Below are 24,715 nucleotides of genomic sequence, written 5' to 3' on the forward strand. Positions count from 1 at the left end.
TGGTACATGGGGACATGGGGACATTGAATGAATAAAAGCTCAAAATGAAGCTGTAAAGCAGATGGGTCCACCACATCCTTTGGCTTTATGTCTGTTTTTCAGCAAACATTGAGGAAAGCATGTTTGTATAGAAGAAATACACCTCTAGAATTCTGTATACAAAATGTAACACCCTTTAATATACAAATAAAACTCTTGGCTTTTGCTATTGAAATGATAGCTGCTTTCTTTTTGTAGCCTTTTGGGGTAGACAGCCTGAAATGGTAGGTTTTGGAACAAGTTATGATATTCCACAAAATAGTATAGGATTCAAACTGGCTGCGCCCAGCCCATCAAACAAATCTAGTGATGGAAGTATTTGAAAAAAATGCTACTGCTAATATTATTAAAGTGACAGTCCGCAGCAATTATTCAGGCCATATAGTGCTATTCCCTAGGTATCCAGACATGTTGGGTGGCCTGGTGAGGGGTCCCTAGCCTGGTGAGTTTGATGTATGTATAGATGAGACTAGAACTTCACCCGCTGACTAAAAATGAATATATAAAATAGTTACATGGAATTTTTTATATTTGTCTGAAGGACGAAAATAGAAAAACTCTGGTACACAGCAGTGGGGCACGGTAAGTGTAGTGTGATCGTTTATTTGCTAAGTATTTTAGGCTAGTCATTTGCTTCCTCCTGTCCTGTCTGTGAGTGTGTGCGTTTATTTGATACTCATATGACACCCACCTGCATAGCATAACCCAACATTGTTTAGCTAATTTACCCTTTAAATACAATATATGTCATTATAATGCTTTGATAACGCTTTGCAATGTGTGAACACGCATTCACGTGCATTTTTCTGCTCCTATTGCCACGTGTCAGCCCATTCATTTCAGGGGGCTGCTGCACGCGTGTCAAACATGGCAAAGAAGCTCATTCAGCATTTTCAGCTGCAAACCTTTTTGACCATGTATTTGTGTGTTTTTGATCACAGATCCATGCACAGGCAAAAATGCACGTTTTACTGACCGCATTTGAGGTAGTGTGTAGGTTTTTGATGCGTTGCAAGAACACATACAGTGTTTCACTCTTTACTCAGAAAGCTCAGAGGCATGCTGAAAAAGAATACACAATATACTTTAAAATGTCTCAACAAGACAGTTTGGATTGACCATTCCGCTTTATACATGAAAGCTCTTAGCTCAAGCTCAGGCTAGCTTCATGTAACAAAGAACAATCTGTGGCAGTCGGCACATGGAAGTGTCATACACAGAAAATACACCAAAATATCCGATACAAAAAAACAAAAGCCACTTCAAAATTTCAAGAAATAAATGAAAATACTGATATGTAAAAAAGGGGAAGACAATGAGTATAATAAACAAACACAAGAGCCATGGGAAACATTGAAAGATAACCCACTTATAAGCTAGACACTTAAAAAAATTGAGCTTGTAACATTATACATTGGTTTAAGCAGGGGGTTTACTGCCTAATACACTGTTCAGCATGTACCAGATTTGCTCTTTTATGATATATAACATGTGAGAATATTTGTACGTAGAATTTGTTGGTTACATGTGGCTGGTTTTATTGTCAGCAGTTAATACAGCAAGAAGAGCTTAACCCTTTTGTGCTTTGTTTAAAGTTCTGTGAAAATGTATATTCTGAGGCTACATTCCCAGCTTCCTATTTCATGTTCATTCCAATGATAAGCAGCTACTTAATGCATCACCAGAGATTCAATTGAGAAAAATCCATGCATACCTGTGAGAAAGCTATCTCTCTCTGTTGTTTCCCTGCATGTCAAGGATGCTAAATTCAGTGTAACAAGAATATGTTGGTGTTTGACTCATGGTTATATTTGTGATTATTTAAATAAGTCCAACAAAAGTTGTTACTTTTAAATTCTGAACTCCAGGCAAATATAGAAAACCGATAAATGTATTTATTATAAAATCGTGTAAATACTTAAATCTTGATATTAGCCTCATGTAATCCCTTGCCTAGCTGGACTCAGACTGGAAGAGGGGAGACCGGCAATAGAGACAATCTGGCTCTGCTTACAAATGGAGAGAGCTGAGCAAGCAGAAGGCTAACCTTATCAGTTGTCTGCTGTCCTTTTACCATCCAAGACACAAAAAGGAGGTGTGTTTTGGGCAGTGTTGTTCAGTAAACTACTGTATGCTTCTGCTGCTACAGTGGAGATTTAGAACTGGCCTGTGCTGTTTGGCTGGGATATCTTGGTTACACAGCTTGCTGTACATAGCTACAAATTCATTAGCAGGTAAAACAATCCCCATATATGTATTTCAACTGTGTATTTTTGGTATTTGATTCGAGTTCATTTTTAGTGCACCCTTAAGTCCATTGCTAAACATCTAAACATTTAAAATACAACTGATGCCAAAACTTTTTTTTTAGTTTTGGATAGAGTAGGGAGGAATTAGAGCAGCTGTTAGGTTTTTATGGCTGTCTGTGTCCCCATTTTAGGGGATTCACCCTTTCTATTTGTCCTAGTGAAAGTGAGAGAAAATCCCAAATGTTGGGTTGTCTTTGGAACAGGAATAGATGGTGTGGCAGGCTAAGCCAATGCCATGGTGTATTATGGCGACTTTGGCACCCATGACTCTCAGCCAAAGGGGCTGAGAGGGTCCAGAATATAAACAATGTTTTAAGGAAGAGCCTGGCTGTTCAGGTCCTTCTAGGTTTTCCTAAATGTAGCTGGGATCTGGAGGCCAGGTGTTACCAATGACCAGTATAGCTGGATCAGGTGGCTGAGAGCAGCCTTATTAGGAGTCTGGACCAGAGTTCAGAGAGGAGAGTTGGAGTTGTGCGTGTGTAGGAGGCAACCGGTCACACACAGACTAGGGTGCATGCCGGACGCACAAGGAACAGCCGGGGGAGGCTGGGAGAGGTCAGGAAGGTCGGTGACCATAGGACCTGTGAGACACGCTGCTCGGAGAGCAGTGTGAGTATCACACTGAGGTGTGCTGAGAGCCTTAGAGCTGAGGAAAGCTACTAAGGACGGTATGTGTTAAAAGGACGGTATTTGCTAAAGAAGGCCGATTATCATGAAAGGTGCATGAAATGTTGGCCTTTATGTGAACGGGGGAAGGCTACCCCGTGGATGATCAGAGACTTTGTGTTTGCCCTTGTAATAAACTGCGTTTTACTTGACTTACCTGGACTACCGTTGAGTGTCCTTGTTACAATGGAAAGTCTTCCAATGGGGACACTTGTTCTGGTGACCTTGCTGACCACCAGGGACTTCCATCTCTTCGGAGGGATTTCCTTTCACTTCCTGTTGTTGCTACCAGACAAGAAGTGAAAGGAAATATTTCCAATGGGACACATATGGCAAAAAAAAATACTTGACAGATATTATAACCCTCCCTTACTGTATCCAAAACTAAAAAAAAATGGCTTCTGTTCTACAAATGTACAATATTTTTAGACTCTACCATCCCCCTTTCATGATTGTAATTTAATATATCTTACGCCTATTCAGCTAACATTTTGCTTTGAGCGCACACTGTACAACTAAAAGCACTGCTTGAACTTAGCCTACTGTATATAGCCTGTTGGAGACATTACTAATTATATACCAGTCATATGGAATGTACAGTCCCACTGTTCTATTTGCTAAACCTCAGGAACATGGAGCTAGAAATCGCACCACTGTGATAAACCGTCAGGCTTTGAAAATTGTACTTCAGGCTGAAAAACCCTGCTGTCCACATATTTGTCTCTCTGTGCCTTTCTTCCACTATGTACACCCTTTCTGCGGAGTTTAATTCCTGTCCTTTTACATTACGCACTGCCATGCCACTGCCTATCAAACCGCACGCCTCTCAGAAAAACTAACAACCAGCTATTTAAATCAGATGTTTTCATGTAAACCTGTTCGATTTTTAAAGTGACTCATTCGTTCACTGGGCCTGTGTACAGTGATCTTTTCATGCACTGCTCAGATGTATACAATAAAGGAGCAGCTTTTCTTATCCCAGACCCCAGGTACTCAGCCACTGATAGAAAGGGGTGACACACAGAGAAAGCAGTATGATAAAAAGCTACATCTGCCTCAGGCATTGAAAAAGCAGTCAGATGATTAAATTCTTCTATAGCATTCCCAGAAGTGCAACAAGGCAAAGCCTTAATACTAAGGAACAGAAATCCTTCAGATTTATCCCACGCTGATTTAGCCATTCTTTTCTTTTCAATAATTGGTGAAAGCTGGCATATGCTGCAACATACTTTCCCTGAAGCTCCCTCTGTTTCTGACAAGTTTCATTCCATTGGAAAAATCAATATACACATGGTCAAGAAATCATTGTGGTACTAAACCCAGGACTTAGCTCTATGAAGTCAGGCTTTTCTCTCCCCCTTATTAAGCTAGACGCATCATCAAGCTCATTAGCATTAGCGTCTTGCTATCTGAAGGCCAGGGAGAGGAAACATACAGGAATTACCCATAGCTAACATAACTTTATGTTTTACCTGAAGATATTTATTTTAGGATAGCGTGTATAAGTAGAAGTATATTTTCTGCAAGGCAATATTACGGAGTTTGCAAATACAAACATTGTTTAATACATGTGGAGGTTCACACTGAAGAGACAAAAACAAAAGAAAAGTAACAAAAGTAACATTAAAGTGACACTAGACCCAGGAGTTAAATCTTAAAAATGCATTCAAGTACCTTAACTATTAACAAGAATGTATCCTATTTGTGTATCACTCTGCTGTAGATCCTCAAATTATCTCTGAATTGATGCTGACACTATCCTTCCTTATGGAGAGTGGCTACTTTTGTTCCCTAAGGTCCCTGTGTGTGTTGTAAAGTAGACACTGCTCCAAGCTCATTCCGATCATAGACTGCAATCTCCAGTTTAGTTAGCTAATTTTTATTGAAATTATGGTCTATCCCAGGAGTGAGCTTGGAATGGTGGTTACTTTACAACACAAACAGGGATTATGGGGAACAAAAGTAACCACCCTCCAGAAGGAAGGACAGTGTCAATATGAGTTCAGAGATGGTTTGAGGATCTACAGCCGAGTGATATTTTTTAAAATAGTTAAGGTACTAAAAAAGAATGCATTTTTAAGATTTAACTACTGAGTTTTGTGCCACTTTATAGCAACCCAGTGAACCACAAACAGGAGATTGTTTTAGTGTGTTGCAACTTCTTTTTGGGGTTTATTATAACATTATCTTAGAGAAAGGCGCTGTTCCTGCATTAGCTGCTGTGTAGACCTTAAATTTCAAAATAGGAGTTCTGAGCTTGAATCTGATTCCGCTTACCCTACCTCGAAGTTTAGCAATCATAGATATTTTGAATTATGATCATTTTGATGACTGGTCAAACAATAGATTCCAGCGCATGTTTTGATGCTGGAACGAGTGGTCTTCGAGGTAGAGAAGCCCAGAAGAGATGAGTATGCAAACAAGGAGCTAATTTTATATGGAGGGTTAGTTTTAGAGTTGGTGTTACAAGGAGGGTTAGTATTGGAGTTACTGGAAGGGTTATTGTTAGAGATACTGAGAGGCTTAGTGGTATAGGGATGGGCTGTGTTAGGGTGTGTGTAAACAGGTTACAGAAAGGGTTAGGGTAAGGGTTACAGGAGGGGCTATTACAGAAATGGTCATCTGCACAGTGCAGCCCAGCACAGAAGAGGTGAGTATGCAAACAAGAAGTGAGTTAACATTATAAAGGGTTAGTGTTGGGGTTAAAGGGAGGGCTAGTGTAAAGTTACAGTTACAGGAAGGGTTAGTGTTAGCATTACAGGAAGGGTTAATATTAGGTTTACAGGTAAGTTAAATATGCAAAGGTTGATCTTCAGTGAGCAGGAGCCCAGGATTGTGTTCAAAGGGAGGGTTAGTGTTTAAAGTGGGGTTACAGGGAGGGTTACTGTTAGGTTACAGGACGGGTTACAGTGAGAGTTACTGTTTACAGGGATTACAAGATTACAGGGAGGGTTAGTGTTAGGACTGGAGTTACAGGGAGGGTTAGCGTTTGGACTGGAGGGAGGGTTAGTGTTAAGACTGGAGTTACAGGGAGGGTTAGTGTTAAAAGTGGGGTTACAGGGAGGGTTACTGTTAGGACTAGAATTATAGGGAGAGTTAGCGCTAAAGAAGTGGTTACAAAGAGGGTTAGTGTTAGGATTGGAGTTACAGGGAGGGTTAGTGCTAGAGGTGGGGTTACTGTTAGGGTTACAGGGTCTTTAATGTGGAGGAGCCTAGCGCAGGAGGGGTGATTATGCAAACAAGAAGGAGTTACAGGAAGGGTTAGTGTTAGGGTTAGAGAAAGGGTTAGTTAGAGGAGGCTTCGGTTAGGGCATCAATCTTAGTGCAGAAAGCTCTGTACCAAATTTACCAATGCTGATAGAATTGCTAGGTAATGATGCAAAATATTATGCTTAACCCCGTGAAGACGTCGTAACGACGAAACGCGTAGGGGCGGGCCTATTCTACGTCATACCAAATACGGACGTTCGTTGGTACACCATCTAACCGGCCGGCAGAGACTTTGTAAATACAACACAATGAGGAGTTCTTTCTTTACATGAGTTTGGAGACACGTCACGCTTTGGATATCGATCAGAACAAGACACAGTGAGGATGCTGCAGCCCCTGTGAGATATTACATAAGCGCTTTTTTGCTGCTTGTCACAGCCATCGAAGTACGGTGAGTGCGCACTTTGAGGGGAGACTTGTGGCACTTGCTCAAATCCCCAAACAAACTTTCACAGAACCCCCGTGATCGGGGGCTTCACAAGCAGCGCACAGATTGCAGGAATTTTTTTGTTGCACAAAGATTGTCATATTAACACATGGACTATTCACGGTGTTTCATTATTATTAAGCAAAGGGATATTGGGATTATGGATGCATAATTAAGTTATGTATTTTTTCACTTATCCACTAATAGAGGTTTACTAACTCATAATCCCGTTTATATTGATTACGATTCACATCTGTTACGATTTTATGTTTGAAACATGTTGTTTGGGCACGAGATAGCCCTGAATTATAGAGTGACCTAGACATATTGAGGTTGAACCTTTATTTATTTGTTCACAACCACCACGGTTGGGTAATTAGTAGTTAAAATATTAGACACATACACGGATTTAGCCCATCACGAAGTTTATTTCACATACTTGTTGCTTATATGATTAGCTCTGCACACCTGGTAAAATCATAAAATATTATAGATTTTTACACTATAATTGTTCAGCGGTTTAAACATGTCATTATGCTAGCTGATTCCAGGTGATTCTTTTTGCCATATTGTAGAATAATACATTATTGTTTGTCATTTCTATATTTAAAATGCTAATACAGAATTAAAAATCACTTTAACCAAATGTGTGGCAATAGGCAAATAGGCAATAGTGTCGAACAACACATTAAATAATAGGATATCAGATTAATTTACCGGGTTTTATGATGAACTATATGCGGGTATTTCTCTAAATAAATTCTTCTACTGCGCAGCTCATTAAAAAACTATTCCCCAAAATGTAGATCCAAGGTAAACTGATTGGCCGTATAAAACTCTGGGATATTTAAGAATGATGGAGAGCATAAGAAGAAGTCTTTGTTTTTGAATTAACACCAAGCTGTTTCCACTTGCATTGGAACACTGCATTAATGTGATACACATTGCGGTTGACAAAATGACTGTGCTAACTGAAGCATACCTTGAATAAATCTCATCTTCTAATTTGCAGTCTTGTCCTTCTCATAAGGTCTCAATATAGTGTTAATGTTTTCAGCCAAGAGACAAAGCAAATTGTGCATAATGTTTTGCCTTGTGACAAACAGCAGTTACAGAAAAGCTACACATTATTCAAATGAAATGAGGGCAAGGCCCTCTGCTATCCCTTGAATTGTCATATCATTAATCTTCATAGAACACCTGCCCCATCTTCTACCCTCTGTTTCCTCCATGTACCAGACAGCCCTTCTTAGTCTTGATCTATCCACCCTTGGGATTGGATGTGCTAATATCATTATTTAAAAAGTGTAACATGGAATATGAAATTGTATTTATTTTGGCTGTGCTTAGAAAAATAAGTTAAAAGAAGCTTTAATGCACAGTCTGTTGGCACATATTTATATTCGTACATACTGCTGCCTGACTGATGGGAGCATAACCAGAACTGATCTCGGTTATAGGAGACAACAATGAATATTTCTTCTAACAAGGCAGTATCTGTGCTATCATCAATTGCTCTCAAGCGTTGGTGTTCAAGTTTGACAACGGGAAATGTCAAGTGAAGGCAGCCTTTTGTTCCACCTAATGAATTATGTCTGCTTGCCACCCATTACCCATTTCATTCCTACCTTTTAGATATATTATGAACCAAGTGAAACTGTGAGATATACATTGAATTAGATATGTTATTAAAGTAGAGGTGAAGTCTTGTATTTAAAAATTGCTGACAGGCAATTTTTTTTTTATCACAGAAGAGACTGCAGGTATCTCTTCTACCAAAACAAAGCTTCTTCTTGCCTGTCAGCAATTCTTTTTTTGTGCACTGAGCCATGTGTATGAAGCTCAGTGTACAGACTTGGGAAGGTGATGAAGTAACTCCTGTGTATATGCGTGAGACTTACATGATGCTGACCCCGCCAATCAAGAGGCCAGAGATGCTGACCCCAGGAGAAAGCCAGGTGATGGTGAAAGCGCTGTCAACGGAGGGGAGAGCAGTGCTGGAGGGGATAACAGTCAACCATAATGTGCTAACATCAGCGGTGTATCTACCGCAAGGAAAACTAGGCATGTGCCTAGGGCGGCATTTTTCAGGGGGGGGGGCAGAAAATGCTGCCCCAAACCAATGAGGAGGACAGGGCTAGGCTTGCCTTTGGTCATACTGGGCACTTGCCCAGTGGGCCGAGGCTTGGCGGCACAGAATCAGGCAGCGGCGGCTGCCTAATGAGGCAAAATAGGCAGCCACAAGGCCCTAAGAGTGGCTGCCTATGTAAAAAGCTGCCCAAACGAGGGGAGGGCCCAGTGAGTTGTGGTCAGGCAGGCTTTGTACAGGAGGTGGAGGAGCAGCAGCAAAAGGCTCAGGGCTGGCCATCGCATGTGATCTGATGGTGGGATATCCCAGAAGCATACTTGGGACTGCAATGTATCCTGTTGGTACTGATGGCACTTCGAACTGCAGGTAAGAGGAGCAGAACATCTATGCAGGGAAAGGGAGTCTGCACAGTTCTCCTGAGACCGTACATGTCCTGAACTGGGTGGGTTGGGGCAAATTTAGATTGAGGGGGTGCCCGAGTTTAGTCTTGCCTAGGGCAGCAAAAAAAACAAAATACACCACTGGCTAACTTGCTGTGCATACTAGCACATTATGGCAAATACCTCTGGAGGTCTCTTTTTATACACCACTTTACTTTCACTTTAACTAAGGGAAAATATAATGAGATATCAATTGAATTACAGAGTAATGCTAGTTTTGTTATATGCAGCAGATCTGCCCCAAATGATCTCTTCTGTCAGATGTTCTAAAGTAATAAAAGTTACCGCTATTGATAAACTACTAGCCTGTGGGAGTTTACAGACCAGAAACTAGCCTAGTTACAATATAAAATGTTCTTAGGAAGCAAGGGAGGTGGAGGCCTGATTGGCAGATGAAGGGTTCAAGCTGCCTACATACCATGCGCAGAAGAACTGTCACTCAATGTGTAAAGGAAACTGGTGATGATAAAAATAAGGAAGCTAACACCACTAATTTATTTATCTTTGCCCCATCCTGCATCTTCCTTCTAGGATATTAGCTCACTAGGTAAAGAAGACAGGGCCAGGACAACAGCTCCAGAGACTGGTCCTTTTAAAAACAAGTCAGCATTTTTAGCTCTTTTATCCCCACAGGTTCTCATTATGTTACCTGTGCATCACTGGTAGAACAAAAATGAAAGAGGAGGGGATCTTAGGAGAGTTTGTAAATGGATTATTGAATGTTGGAAATACAATTGTAAATGACAAAACCTCTGCCATGTTTTTTTACTTCTATCTGGGCCTCTCTTAAGGAGAGTCTCTTCTCTTCTTGTCCTGGAAACGGTGTTGTAACCAGGGCAGGAAGTGAGGGGACATTTCTACCAGGTATAAATACAGAACCCCTGTCAGCTTTTAACTTTTTAATGACAATTTTTGTACAGAACAGGACGTGAGGGGAAATCTCCCTATCAAAAGGATCAGAAAGCAAATTTTTTTAAAAATCAGCAACTTTACAAGTTTTTATCAACAAATTCCTGACATGCGATGATATAATTTTTTAAAAATGTTTACATTATTTAATTTAAAAAGCAGTCCTTAAGCTCCAGTCTATTGACTATTCCTAGGCTAAGATAATGTCATCAGTCTGCTTTTTAGTGATCAAACTGCAACATGGTAACAATCACAAGGTTATAGGTTGCAAAGGGGACTGATCTATGTCATCAATCCTGGGGCCTGTACAATTCTTGGCTAAGTTTGCATTATTGTCTCATCTCTGAGTCATCATCTAAGACCATAAGTACGTGTGACCCTGGATAATACCTGAAAATGATGCCACCATTGTTGTGGGGGAGAAAAGCAAACTAAGGTACTGCAAGGCTGCTCCCAGCTCTTAATACTTATGCAGTGACATTGAGCCATAGGAATGAATAGGCTGTATGTTGAGCATATGGAGAAAACGCTGAAGGTTTTCAGCAATTTTTGCTGCAAAGGCACTGCTGGGCAGAGCAAGACAGTGAAGATCTTATGAGCAGGGATGAAGGTCAGTATATTACTATCTAGGCTTCACTGAGGTAGGTAGGGGGGAATATAACCGCAAAAAGGGAAATGTATCAAGTGCACTCAAAATGGATGTTTGTAAATGGATGGGAGGATTTGGTGGTGCCAGTGATAGGTGTGCAAGCTCCTAAAATAGGTTGAGGTGTCCTGTGTGGTACTTAGAAACAACAAAAACCAACATCGGAGCACCACAATGCAATTGAAGGCGATGGGAATTGGATGACTGAGTATTATAAAACCAGTAAATCTAATGAGAATGCTACAGAGTAGTACAACTGTCCACAATTGGGCTTGACTGAATTAAAATGACACTCACATGATCAACGTCCTTCAAAGGATGTGTCGCTGTGACAAGGAATTAAAGGTTCTCCAAACTTGCTGTTGGTTAACCTGTTCTGTGTTGAGCAGCTCCCTAATGGTCTGTTGTTGGTTGGATGAATTGGTCTGAGGAAGTGAAGAACTAATCCCGACTGATGTAGCTGATAGGCAGCTGAATGATGCATGATTAAGTACTCCTGTTGGAATGGTGGAGGTGGCCGGGCAAGCTGGCCAGACTGAGCTGAGCGGCAGTTGTACTACTCAGTAGTATTCTCATCAGATTTACTGTTTTTATAATATTCAGTCATCCAGTTACCATCACCCACAATTGCATTCTGGTGCTCCGATGTTGTTTTTTGTTGTTTCTAAGGGGGAAATATAACAGGACAACTTCACTAAATGTGAATATGGAAAAAATATCTATGCATGGTCCACTTTTTTACTATTTGGAAGGTCAAACTGGGGAGAGGAAAAATCTATAGGTAACACAGGTAAACCCTTTAAAGGTCAAAAACTAAAACTAAATATATACTTTATATTGAATTTCGGTTCTATTCCACTTTTAATAACCATATTGATCTAGAAGTTTGTAAACTTGCTTATTGAAGCTGGCCATAGGATGTGCTTCCACAATGCATTTTTCACAATTTCACCCAGCCTTGTGAAAAGGCACTTACTTTGTCACAGCTTACAGAGCCTGCTGTCCAAACTACAACTCAATAGCTGAACAATGTAACATTGTCAATGCTTGCTGGAAGCAATGCATTATGGGTTTTGTAGACTTGAGAATTGAGATTGCATCACATCTAGCAGCAGCGAAAGAGACGCAAAGCACACTGGGAATCCAGGAAGTTGTTGAAAGTGATGGGCAGACAGAAGGCAGCACTCACTACATAAAATGGATTTCTTTTCAAGTAATGATAAGTAATGATTGCATTATGAGAAACAACTCTAGTATGTATTCCTATTACAATGATGATGTTATAACAGGATAGTACAGGTATATGTGGTGACTTTACAACTCCTTTAATAAACATTTTGCTAATCATTTATATACTTTAACATATTTATTTGGTTTTTAAGAAGGTTTAAAACATAGCAGTACATGAGAAAGATACCAACAAGGATTATTTTCCTACATACAGAGACAAAAAAATAATGGCTGATATGACATAGGAAATATAGTTTGTGTATCATACAAATAAACCATCACCTGTATTTGTTATATCCATTTGTTGTTTAATGCTTGTACATGATTAGCTGTCCTTTGATACAAATTGTTTGCCTAAGAATTCTCCAGAAAGCTCTCATTGTTTACACATGGCCCTAAATCTTGCTAATATCCTCTGTAAAAAATTGTTGTAGCTGTGTGTCTGTATAATATTCCTTTTCATTTGAGAAAAGAATAGCGATTTTGCAAAAATATGACATGGCTTTATCCAGTTTAGATAATGGGGACAAATAATGCCCCTAACATGTTATTTGTATCTCTTTTTAGGCCAGACTAAAATAGCCTCCCTTCTTATGGCTTTATTCTATGTCCAGCAAAACACGTGTGCTGTGTGCTTGAAAGCACAATTACTGTGTACTTATGTGATTAATAAAGTGCATCATTTTTAAACTGAATAACAACTTTTGTCATTTATATTAAAAAAACCTTTTTTCTTCTCATCCCATGCTTTTCTGCCCATTGAGCCTAGTCAAGTATATCTTGACAGTGAGGCCTGGTTCATACCTAGGTGTTTTTGAGCAGTAGAAAAAGCGCTTCAAAACATCCAACACAAGAAATCCTTGACCTGTTTTGGCTGACTACCCATTTTGGCATCTGACCCCTGCCTTGGCGTTGACCACATTCTGGACTTTCTCTATTGATTTTGCCATTTATGTTTACTGTTGTTTTCAACTTTTATTTTTTAAACCTGCACTTTAAATTTCAGACTGGTTTCCTGATTCCCTAACACATCCTCCAACTCCTCAGAACCACCAGCCCCCTCAAGTGCCCCAGAGCCTATACAAAAGCCCAGGCAAAACGCTGCCATGCTGTTTTGCAGCTGGCATACCTGGGGGACAGGAGCCACACTGGGCCACAGATTCTCCAGGGCCAGGTCAAGAGGTGACTAACCCCACATCATCTTGTGCCAGACAAGGTCATATGTAACTAGCCTACTGGCTTCCCTTCGGAAGGGAAAATTTACACTCGTACATTGCCTGTCACATATTATTAACCTAATGGTGTAGCGATTCCAGGTAAAATACCCTGGCTCCCAAGAGGAGGTCTGGTGTCAGTCCATAAGAGTTTGCAACCATTTTAGGCAGCCTGCAAACCACGTGATAAGTGACACCTCCATGGGCTGAAACTCAACGCTGGCCATGCAGCAAAGGCTGAACCTGCAGCATGCTATCAAATAGCATCTGTGTGAGTACAGTACATGGAAAGGTTCTGGGGAGCTGGGGGTTTCTTCACCACACCAGTGACTCATTATTCAGGATGCATGCGGCATCATGGCACCTTTTGTGGTGACCAAAATAGTAAGTGTGATGTAAACTGCATTGTAGCCACTAAATGGAGCTGAGACGTATAGGAAATAAATACTTATGTCCTATGCTTCTCAGCTCCTTCTATTGGCCATATTGCTATATTACTTCACAATATATTACACAGTTACATAGTGTTTGAGGTTGAAAAAAGTTTGTTTGTTGTGCGTGCGTGCGTGCGTGCGTGCGTGCGTGCGTGCGTGTGTATAAGAGTCCCTGTGTGGTCTAGTATTTAAGTGTACCTGTACCCCTGTATGTTACGGTCTCTTAGGATGGTATCTAATTGATTTTTGAATGATTCAATACTTTCCGCTGATACCACTGCTTGTGGCAGAGAGTTCCAAAATGTAACCGCTCTAACTAAAAAGAATCCCCTACGCCCTTTGTGGATACATTTTTTCTCTACCAATTTTAGGTGGTGGCCTCTAGTCCTTGTTACTGAGTTAAGTGTACAGTAAAAAGTTTAGTGCCGATGTTGCCATCACCACTAAACATTTTGTGCAACAAAATCATGTCCCCTCTTAATCTCCCCACTTCCAGCGTGAACATGTTTACATTTAGTAACCATGTCTCATAACTTTGATCCTCCAGCACCTTAATTATCTTTGTTGCTCGTCTTTGGATTTTCTCCAGCTCCAGCTTTTAGATTCTCTGTTGATGCAATAAATGATTGACTTAATGAATGAAACCTATGATATGGGTAATCTTTGAAATATATATTTATAAACTAAAGTTTTTGAAAAGTATTTTTTTACCATGTGTATACAATCTTTATCTTGCAAATTAACATGTAAGGAGTTACCCATAACACAGATGTCACAGCGCATTATGAGTTGATATATTTTAATATTTTATATATTTTTTATATATAGATATTTTTTTCATGAATGATCCTCAGCATTATATTTTGCTCCAAAATAATTCCCTCTATCCCCAGGGCTCTTGGCCCCAACGCCCACACTCAAGCCAAACCCCAGACTTAGAGAACTGATACAATTTTATTTTGACCTTTTACTTGATGTATGTATGTCATATAGTAGTTGTAGAAAGCAGTGCCTGAGATTATAACATACTTTGCTTTAGGGAAACAGTAAGAAACAAATTCTGATTTGGTCAAAGTTGATGTTATATATGTCATGAGAATTGTTTCAAGGAGTTTATGGAAACCGACTGCTTTTTAGCCAGTTATTTGCAGCAATTCTGCTTCAGTTTAGCAAACAGGCAACTTTTGACAGCCAACAATGCAGTTGGAGACAGATTCATTTATTTTCTGTGCTTTTCCAGGACATACTTCAGCTTGATATGAAAATATCTTCAAAAATAAAATAAAATCTCTCTTGAAGATAAATGCCAACCCATAAGCAGGCACGGCTTTATCTGATGAATCTGTCCAGGTTGCTACATGACATGAGTACATATTTATGTCAGAATAGAAGCAAGGGTATCTGGCTGCTTTATGTCATAGTGCATGGTTCATTATCCTGTTAGAAACCTGCTAAAAGCATATATAGTATTATATACCACAGAAATTCACAATATTTGCAGTAACTATAATAATTACCACTAACATAGAAGCAATAAAAATAAAGGAAGTTTAAAGGGAATGTATAGTGGATTTGTATATATTTTGTTATGGCCAGGACTGAAAAAATAAAATGTTTCAGTAAGGTAAAAGTGAAATATTGCATATTAATATTCTGCATTCTTATATTTAGACAGGGATGAAGCTCTATGTTAATTGTCACATGCTTTATAGACTCCTCTTAATAGATCCAGCTGAAATGTACAAGCGAATAGGTTAGATGCAATTAGTTTTTCCTGTCTAAGGTTTTGATCAGGATGAGCTCTATGGGAATCTTTTGTCATGCATTAAAGGAGAACTATGGGGTGAGTAAACCTCATAGTTCGAGCCGATATGTGAGAATTAAACTGTCACAGGTCGTCTCAATAGATCGGGAAGTGAGCGAACACATACAGTCAGTCACCGCTGCCTGCAGGGATTCCCCCCTCCCCGCTCCGATCCTCCAGCGCTGACTGGAGAAACGGAGGGGGGAGGGGGCGGGTACAGCTGGCTCTGCCTCTAGATAGGCAGAGCCAGCTGTCACTCACTCAGCTGGGTGGATCTCGACAGTAATGTCGGGATCTGTCCCGCCTGTGGCGGTCTCAGTATACCGCAAGCTATAGCTCGGGACATACTGAGCTTTGGGTTACGGGAGGACGCTAGTTTATGTCCTCCCGTGACAGAGAATTATGGGGAAAAACCCTTTCCCCATAGTTCTCTTTTAAAACCGAGCTCCATCTAGAATTCACTAGATAAACATAAATGGCCTTCCAAGATAAAATAATAAAACCAGCTTTTGCTGCAATAGTCACCCTTAATCCAGAGATTTCCCCTGCTACTAGATGCCCTCAGTCTGATGCACAACATTGTTCAAAAAAGATTTGATGGGTTGAAATGGTTACAGCTGTCATCCCGGATGGCCAAGCAGTGAGGAAAGAGAAAGCAGATCTGACAGCAATCGGCTCTCTCTCTCCTCACTGCTCGACCATCCTGAAGTGACAGCGCTCCCTTCTCCACATGATTTGGAAGAAGACTTACGGAAACTCAGAGCAGGAGTGAGGAACATGCTGAGGTACAGCCTTAAAAAAAAACCTCTATAGTTATTTGCCTCCATTATTTGTTCTTGGATGATGTGGGCTTGTGGCAGTAAATGATGCCAGTCTCAGATAATGCTTGGTTTTGTAAGTGCCTGACATTATCCTAGCCATTGCACACATCCATCCATAAGTGAACTCTCTCTGTTTCTGCTGCCACGTAAGGCACAGTCTCTGTTCTTTCCTATCTTCACAGAGCTATGGGCTTGTACAGATAGTAGGCGGACAGGCAGTGTGTGATGCCACACTTTGGTGGACGTAAACTGACTATAAGAGATACAGTCACAGTGTCCCCACAGTGTATCCCCCAGCAGCATTAACATGGGACATCAATTAATTAGGGCAGGGCTGGAGAGGGGCATGGCACTCAAACAGGATATTCAGGATGCCATGCATAGGCAATCACAGGGATGTAAACTGATCACACCAGCAAAGATCTGTTTCCATGTTTGGTGTGGTCAGTTTGACTTAGGGACCAATGGCATTAGCAGGACCACCAAGTATTTATCAGCACAAAAAAAATACTTATAGTTACTATGACCTATGTGAAAAACCCACAACAGAAATTTAAACTTTTACTTTTTTATGGCAAACTACAGTTTAATATACTATCACATTATGTGGCTTAATGTATGGCTGAAAATAGTCAATGTGTCCCCCACAGCTACCTCAGTGTACTGCTGTATCAGATAACAAAAAAAAATAAAATGTTTATAATCTAAGTATAGGTCTACTAGCTAGCCATAGCTAACTTTATTTGAGCTGGTTTCAAACACAAAATGATCCGAGATTGTCCATGCTTGTCTACCTAGTTACCAACCCAAAGAATCACCTAGCAGTTCCTTATTGAATCTACAGCATGAGCAGCAGCCCCCAAAAGAGAAAGCTCACACTCCAAAGTGAGCATAAGCATCCTGCCACCTGGGTGATCTTTGGTCACCCAATGGGATCCAATTGGAATGCCATTTTTAAGGCTGCAGAGGGTCATGGATGTCCCTGTGATATATTACTGGCCTTTTAAAGAAGTGGTATACTTCCTTACTAAATTTTATGTTAATAAGGAAGTATAGTATTTCTTTATTAGGGTAGTGATGTCACATGTTGTGTTTTTTATTTTGTAGGAGCCAATTTTTACATGTCATTGCTTACATCAAAGAACCATCATAAATGCATCAAATGCCACCATATTTGTGCTACTTGGAAGATTTGCAGCATTATTAGGAATATATCAGAGACACTTTTTATATGGATCAAGAGGGCACTATACTTTTTTATCCACAGGACATTGGTACTTAATATGTTTTTATTCTGTATGGTATATTAAGGGTCATCATTGTCTTGATTTGTTGTGTTATAGATGTCAACATGACATGCCTAAATAAGTAGCCTAGTCTTCTGAAAGCTTATTGCTGAAAGCATATTGCTTAATATTTTTAGTTAGTGAGTAAAATGTATTACTTTAACAATGCTGTTTGTCTTCTCTACCTGTGTATGTATTCCTGGCTTGGTACATAACTTTTTTCTATTCTAGTACATCACTTTCTGTAGATGAGTTATAGTCACCCACGTCATTTAAAATAAATGTTCGGAAATTATCGTATTTTGGAAGGTGGGGCAGGGGTGGAGATGTTGGGATAAGTAATTTTATGGTAGGAAATTCCCCTATGTCCTTAGATGAATTAAGGGGAAAATGGGGCATATTCCCTTTAGATGCTTGGCGTCACTTACAACTGACTAACTTTTTTCGAAAAAATGCTTGTCTAATTAGGCCTTATGAATCATTGACCTTCTTTGAAAGATTGGTGGATGCTGAGTCTTCGCCAGGTCACTCTCTTTCCCTAATGTATAAAATGTTACTGCAAGTCAGTTGAAAAGGCTCTTTGTACTTCATAAGGGAATGGGAGAGAGATATGGGGAAGACCTTTACGGATGAACAAAAGGATCAAATGCTGTCGAGGGTTTATATGGTGTCTATAGACTCTAGGGGGTTGATTTACTAACCTTATAAACACGCCACGAACAAGTATACACCTTTGTAGTGTGTTCCCTCCCAGCATGATCTATTGGTGGAATCTAGACACCTTTGTAGTGTGGACACACCCAGCAGGTGTGTTGTGCAAAGCCCTGCATGAATTGCAAGGTGATGTTGTGTAAATTAGCTCTACATTGTGTTGCTTGCGTTGATGAATGCAGGAATGTAAATGCATGAGCTAACCATTTTTGTCTAAACTGTGAAGCAGCATTATATATGCATCATATGCATGATTTTTCCATATATGGCATTAGTGGAAATATGCTTTTAGAGACTTTTTGGTTGATAAATACGTTTTGCTGTGTAAAAATCACACGCACCTAGTGCGTGCGTGTGTTTAGGTTAGTAAATCACCCCCTAGAGCTCAAGAAACAAATTATAAGGTGCTTACCCGGTGGTACTGGGTTCCGTATTCACTAGGGAAAATATATCAAAATGTTTCCCCCCTATGTTGGAGGAACTGTGGATTACCGGGTACATATCTACATGTATGGTGGGAATGTCCGAAGCTTAAGCCTTTTTGGCAAGATATTAGAGAACAAATGCAACTTATCCTTGGGGAGACTCTTCCATTCACTGCTTCTACTTTTTTGCTGTATTTCAAAGGCTAAATATAAAGCTATATCTTTGACCTCATTTATTAAATGCAGCGGAAAAAGTTGATTCTGAGATTTTGGAGGAGCCCAACGGTTCCTACCAGAATGGATTGGGTCCAGCAGGTCAATCTTATTATGGAATCTGAAAAGTGGACAGCAACTTGCAAAGGGAAATATGATAAATCCTGTAGTGTATGGGATACATGGATTAATTATAGCTCTACGTTTTTTTTAACCCCTTCATGACTGAGGCCTTTTTTTCATTTTTTGTACCATGTTTATGGTTTGGAAATATAGAATTGTAATTGGAATGGAGGAGACTCCCGTATCTCAATTCCGTTGTAGCGGGTTTTTCAATTTTGTATAATAGAACAAGAAGGGAGGGTTTTAGTATATTTAATTAGTTCATCATTCAGTGTTCTATTAACCTTTTATATGTTCTATAGACCTTTTAAGTAGTATTTGTATATCACTCATGGGAATTTGTTTATGTTTTTGTCTGTTTTGTTTAGTTTTGTTTGGATATGTATGACTATGTTATGATGGTATAATATAACATGTTTAAATAAAGATTATATCAAATTTTAAAAAAATGTTCGGGGGAAACTGACCAGCAACCTTATGAAAATGGCAAACTGTTCCCTGTGCAGCAAATGTCATTTTGACTTCTTAATCAATTTGCCCCTAGGTTTAGAAAACGGGAATATAACTGTTAGATTATTATTTACAAATGTAGGTACATTGGGCAGCAGTCACTCTTCACATTCAAGTAAGAAATAAACTTCCAAATGGTAGATGCCAATGTTAAATGCCAGTTAAAACAAATGAGGATTTTAATGCAGCTAATCTCATTTGCAAGCTATTTGATGTATGGTGAATGTATGCAACAGTGAGAGCATGAAAGTGAGCACAGTAGATTCTCCAGAAGAATTAACAGACAAAACACCAGTGAAATCAATGATTTGCTTGTCCAAGCGGCAAACATCTGCAAACAAAACATATGTCCAACTGTACTGTACAGTCTGTACATCACTCGGAAATACCTTTAAGATCACTTCCAGCTCTCTTTTAACTGTTTAGCAGTGGAAACATATACAGTATATACTTCCAAGGTGGCCGTGTTTTTGTCTTCTGTCTTCAATAACTGGTATCTTCAATTCAATCTTGTCATTTTAGGGTCCCATGCACCAAGTTAGCAGAAAGCAACACTAATAATGCAATCTGAACCAATTTTGTCCGTAATAACTACTTTAGTGCACTAGAACACAGAACTGTTTTTCTTTTACATTCTTTAGAAATACCACCAAAGATATTTTTTCATCATCAATGCATTGATTTTACAATTCCAAGGATCACCAACCTTTCTCAACTTCAGATTCACACAGAAAATATGCTGTGTCTTAGTAAACTACAGTGAATATTTAAAACTAAACTAAAAAATCACTTGTTTATAACATTAAATTATATAAATCAGGCAATATGGTTTCATGCTTTTGGGATATGTACAATGACCCAGGTGTTAAGGCAGGCATGAACAGAGCATCTGTTGAGAGGCTGTTTAGAACCTGATCTATGAACACTACATGTGGTTCTCAAGCCATTAGTTGAAGACCAGCAGCTCAGGCAAAAAACATTACTGTAAAGGCAATAAAAAAATGTAAAGCTCATAGAGGTAATATTTAACCAATATGTAAAACCATGTTATAGACCTCATTGTGCACAATAACAGAGCCAAATAAATATACACTCAAACAATTTTTATTTCCACTTTTGCAAAAAATGACAGCATGAAAAAAGGTCTAGCTACTGATAATCAAGAGAGGGCAAGGAGGGCACACTTTTTACTTTTAAAAGCAAAAGTACTCAGGGGTCCAACTTTTTATATGAAATGGAAACCATTTTATAAGAGCCCAGGAGTCATGGCATTTTTATAAGATAATATTTAACCGGTCTTCTCCATACTGTTATTTTTACAAACAGAAAACACATTTTTGTGGATTAGATGGCTAAAGACATCCATGTCAAATCAACAAGACTCATGAGCAGAAGCAATAATATAATATTTCAATGGTATGATTGTTGCACATAAAACCTGGATATTATGACCCTTGCCAGAACTTTTTGATTAAACTGAAAAATCCTTTAAAAAAAGCTTTATTTAGCATTTACAATTCCTCTATTAGAGTCTACAGTTGAAACTGCGTACAAAGATATAGTAAGCATATATATTTAGTAGGTAAATATGGTTTTGCCTCCCATTAAATTTAATAGAATACATAATTAAAGCTAGTATCGATCCCTACAACATTTAACCTTTTTGGGGAAAAAAGCTTACATTAACCGGACTATTAGCTCAGAAAAAGTGTTATTATGCTTTGCAAAGAAATGCAGCAATACCAGTTAAAGTGCTGTAAATGATCTATTGCTAACCTTATAGCCTCATATATATCTGTTTTATTTCAGCTCGCTGGTTTCATCTATGCCTGTTATGTCTTGAAATGCATTTCGGAAGAAGAGGACAGTTGTAAGTATTCATACTTGCGACATATTATTACACTGACCATTAACTTTCGTGACATACTGAGAGCATAAATTTAAAAAGTGTTCGAATTTCTTTTACTACAAAGGATTTGTGTAACAGCAATAGACCGAGAAGAATCAATGACATTGTCAAGTTGATGTATGATACATTCTATATGTAGAATATCAGAGGGTGTAATAATTTATAAGGTAATTGCAATTGGCACAAAGATACCATCCTGAAATTGGGTTTCTGACTTTCTGCACTGTAGTAAAACAAGAGAAACATTTTTGTCATTGTGATTTGGAGCCTAATTATCTAAATAAGTGAGCGGGCGACCCTTGCCTTGAGAAAACGAAACTAAGTGCACTTAATGAAAAACCTGTTAAGTCTATTTACTTAAGAACTGGCAGAAAGCTGAACTTATCCTCAGATAGTTATACTTTGGGCCATGGTGCATTACATTGGGCGGTGTTTCTTGGGAATAAAACATCACTGCATAATACACTGAAGCTATGCTGACAATAATCTTTACAGTTGTTGCTGGTTGACTTAAAGTGAAGCTATTTCATGGTCATTAATGTTCAGTGTTAAGTTAAATGGTCTATATGCCAAATTTATTTTTGGGTGTGGTCAGGGCTCTATTTCTGCATAGCTAACCAAGGCCATGGCCTAATGGAGCATGGATGACAGAGACAGCACAAAGGTCTTGCTTATGATGCTGCTGACATTTTTTTTGTCAATAAAATGATCCAGCATACTGACCTGCCCAATAATGCCATCCAGCTCTTCCCTCTTGCTACCACTGCCTATGCCATTTGTTTGGAACAATGAACTCATAGGGGGGGATTTATCAAAACTGGAGCAGAAAGAAGCTGAAGCAGTTGCCCAGGGCAACCAACCAGCTTCTCTCTTCAGTTCGTTCAGTTAAGATTTGAAAATGAAAGAAAGAAGCTGATTGGTTGCCATGCACTAGATTGTGTGTGCTCCAGCTTTGATAAATTCCTTTCTATGTATGTTTTTACAGTTTGCCCATCCTTGGCCTCTACGCCTACAACCTAGTTACTAGAACATAGCGCTGCTGTTTTTCTTCTATTTCATTTCAGTTCTTTTCTTCTTCTGTTTCATTTCAGTTCCTATTTTGTCTTTGTAAGCCCGCCTCTAATGGTTTCAGTGTGGCTCTGATTCTGTGTCAGTATACATGCTTCTGTTTCTGATTGCATCCGTACAGTAATGTCAGCATGGTAGTGGTATGGTTTTACCAATTTGATATTGATTTAACTCTGTTTAGATAATCATGATTTGATACAGTGATACTAAAAGGGCCGACTTATACATTTTTCACCCAGCATTATGCTGGGCAGATGCCATTCGCATTGGCATTCCCGCTACTATATAAATTTAGAGAAAAAAACAATTATATCTTGGTGATATATACACATTGCAAGGATTTTAACAAACATTTTTGCAGGTTTCTACCTTTTTCGGTTTTGAAAAAATTGCCTTTGGTTTCATCATGTCCTTTCCAGACTGATTCCTGAATGGGAGGGTCTGCATTCATTATAACTAATGATGAAATCTCAGCGTTCTAATGAGGAAATTTGCAGTATATGTATACCTTTAGAAGTTGTTAACACGTAGAGAGTATCTCACCAAAAATGAAATTCCTTTTCTAGGGGGTGCCTAAAATGTTACTTGTATCTAATGCAGAATATTCTCCAGTTTGCTATATTACATTGAAGTTTTTGACAGTTTTAGAAAATTGCAGCAGCTGCAGATTAAAATGAAAAGGTAATTTTTAATAGCATGAAATTACAAAATAGCCTTTGTAGCAATTTTATATGCTGTGTTAATTTTTTAACAAAAGGGGTGTTTTCCTTTAACATTAGTGGATTGATTGGTACTCTGTTTGGTTTGAATTTGCCAATTTGCAGTTCTACACCAGCCAATATAAGAATGATTTTCTCATTTGGATATTTTTGATGTGCTGACACGTGACATGCTCTATGATACTTATGGGACATTTGCTACGGCAATCGGATATCTAATATGTTTTTATTGCTGCACACTATTCCCCATTTAGCCAACAGAATGTGATTTTGCAATATGTTTAGCTAAATGGGCTGGGTCATAATGTCAGAAAATAGGATTTAGTTGGTAGTATATTAAGAAAATTAGGGATGCACCGATACCATTTTTTCCAGACCGAGAACTGATACTTTTCCTCAAGTACTCGTCAATACCAATTACCAATACTTTTTTACTTTCATGTGACAGTTTTTCTAAAAGAATACACCAATGATTTTAGGACAGTGGTGGAGCACCAGGGCCAAGTCACAGCTGCAACCACTGCAACCCTGGTAGTTCTGACACTGACTCCAAGCTGTAGAGGGGCTTCAATTCTAAGCAATATATTATACAGCAATGGAGAAAGGCACCGGCTATAGAGGGCTACAAATCCCAGCAATATATTATACAGCAATGCAGAATAATACCATCAGCTATAGAGAACTACAAATACCAGCAATACATTATACAGCAATGTCAAATGGCAACCGGCTATGGAGGACTACAAATGCCAGTAATACATTATACAGAAATGCAGAATACCATCAGCTATAAAGGACTACAAATCCCAGCAATACATTATACAGCAATACAGAATAATATGAAGCAACATGCTCTATGCTGCTCCGGGGTGCTGGACTGATGCTTCCAGTGGAGGATCTCAGGAGGGCTGTGTAGGATCTTATGAGGGCTGTGTGTGGTCTCAGTTGGGCTGTTCCGGGTCTCGGGAGGGCTGTGCGTAGAAGGCTGTGCGGGGTCTCAGGAGGCTGTACAAGGATCTCACCAGGGCTATGCAGGGTCTCACCAGGGGTCTGGAGGGTGTTGTGGGCATGCGGTGGGATTCCCCAGGAAGGAAGAGGAGGAGATGAGTAGCTGGCACTGTAAGCAGGTGCTACAGTTCACAGGAAGGCTGCCGAGGTCCCCAGCAAGCGCAGGACCTCAGGCAGCTGCTGTAGTCTAAAATTTTAAAGCGCCGGTATCTGTGTTTTCGTTTTGGGGTATTTTCACGATTTCAGTGTCTGAACCGATACCATTATCGGTGCATCCCTAAAGAAAATATTGTCTGTTTTTAATGACTATAGGAAAATGTTGTGTACTTACGTACTTTTTTTTATAAATTGCATTTTTTTCATACTTATTTTGGGGGATACACACTGTTTCTAGCTTGTTTAGCAATCAAAACTGTATGCTAGGCTGAAAAAAATCAAGGTTCAA

Source organism: Nanorana parkeri, unplaced genomic scaffold (genome assembly GCF_000935625.1).
Source record: "Nanorana parkeri isolate BGI_ZX_2015 unplaced genomic scaffold, ASM93562v1 scaffold699, whole genome shotgun sequence".
Taxonomy (NCBI): domain Eukaryota; kingdom Metazoa; phylum Chordata; class Amphibia; order Anura; family Dicroglossidae; genus Nanorana; species Nanorana parkeri.